The following is a 1,973-nucleotide window of genomic DNA, read 5'->3' as shown; positions in this document are numbered from 1 at the left end:
AAATAATTAAATAAAAAAATAAGAAGAAATAATTAAATAAAAAGTGATAAAAAAGTAAAAAAATAAGTAAAGAAATGGAAAGGGGGTCGGGAGGGGCGCATCGCAGAACCTGGCCTTGAGGCGGCAGGGAGAGTAAATCCGTCCCTGGACACACAGACACCCGGCCATTCACATGATGCAAAACAAAATGTGATTCATCAGACCAGGCCACACACCAGGCCACCTTCTTCTATTGCTCCGTGGTACAGTTTTGATGCTCACATGCCATTTATGGGCACTTTTGGCAGTGGACACGGGCAGGGCCGGATTTACTCTCTCTGCTGCCCCAAAGCCAGCTTCCTCAGTGCGCCCCCTGCATGCAGGCTGCATACAGAGCTAAATGTAGAAAACAACTACCCGCTCGGCGTCCGGAACTGCATGTCCCGGGCATCGGGAGATAGGAATTCCACACCGCTGCTGCCCCTCTACTCTCTGCTGGCCGGGCCTCGATTTGGCCTTGTTGGAAATCCAGCCCTGAACAGGGGCGTATCTGCCGCGAGGCAAACAAGGCGTTTGCCTGGAGCTCTGGCAGTGAACATGGGTCAACATGGGCACCCTGATGGGTCTGTGGCTACACAGCCCCATACACAACAAACTGGAATGCTCTGTGTGTTCAGACACCTTTCTATCAGATCCAACATTAACCTTTTCAGCATCTTCTGCTTCAGGAGTTCTTTTATAGGATCGGACTACACGGGCCAGCGCATCAATGAGCCTTGGCTGCCCATGACCGTGTCGCCAGTTCACCGATTTTTCTTCCTTGGACCACTTTAGGTAAGTCCTGACCACTGCAGACCGGGGACATCCCACAAGAGCTGCAGTTTTTGAGTTGCTCTGACCCAGTCGTTTAAATATCACAATTTGGTCCTTGTCAAAGTTGCTCAAATCCTCTCCAACACACCAAATTCAGGCACAAAATGTTCACTTGCTGCCTAATATACCCCCCCCCCCTCCCCCACTTCCAGGTGCCATTGTAACCAGATAATCAATGTTACTCACTTCACCTCTCAGTGTTCAGAATGTTATGGCTGATTGGTGTATATAAATCATTATAACGGGGATTCAGCCTTAAAGGAGAACTATGGGGTCAGGGCTTTTCCCCATAGTTCTCCTTAGGGTAACGGGAGGACACAAAGTAGCATCCTCCCGTCACCCTAAGCTCAGTATACCGCGAGCTACAGCTCGAGGTATACTGAGACGCCGGAGCGGATCCCGACATCGATGTCGAGATCCGCCCAGCTGTGTGAGTGACAGCTGGCTCTGCCTATCTAGAGGCAGAGCCAGCTGTACCCGCCCCCTCCCCCGTCCGACAGTCAGCGCTGGTGGATCAGAGAGGGAGAATCCAGTCCCTCCCCTGTCACGGCAGAGAGCCGTGACAGGATCGAGAAGTGAGCGAACGCCGGTATGTGTTCGCTCACCTCCCGATCTACTGAGCCGACCTGTGACAGTCTCATTGTCACAGGTCGGCTAGAACTATGAAGTGAGTGAAAAGCACCCCCCCCTTCATAGTTCTCCTTTTAAAGCTGAGCTCCAGGCACAAAAACTTTAATTGAAATGTATCCTTCGGTAGCCACAAAAAAATCCACTTTGTGTGCACCTTGTGCAGGAGGCTGGAATTGTATGGCAACATCAGAGCCACAAGATTGTTCAAGATTTACTTTTGGATGCAAATATACATCTTATATTGTGAGCTGCTGTGTTTCAACCTGAGATCTAGAGGAATGCCAAGTTCTTCTTCTTAGGATAGTTGATATTCAGCAGCAGCCGGGAGTCACCTTTGTAGTCTGCACAGGAATTCTCTCTCTCTTCTGCTGGAAAATGCCAAATTTCCTCCACCCCCCCATGTAGAGCCTCCGGTGCCAAGGAAACGGGATACACAGGAGGAGGGTGAGTGCCGGGGATTGGAAGCCTGAGTCAATAGAAGGAGATGAAGA

Source organism: Nanorana parkeri, unplaced genomic scaffold (assembly GCF_000935625.1).
Source record: "Nanorana parkeri isolate BGI_ZX_2015 unplaced genomic scaffold, ASM93562v1 scaffold488, whole genome shotgun sequence".
NCBI classification, from domain to species: domain Eukaryota; kingdom Metazoa; phylum Chordata; class Amphibia; order Anura; family Dicroglossidae; genus Nanorana; species Nanorana parkeri.
The sequence above is the reverse complement of the archived record's forward strand: the minus strand, read 5'-3'. Positions refer to the sequence as shown.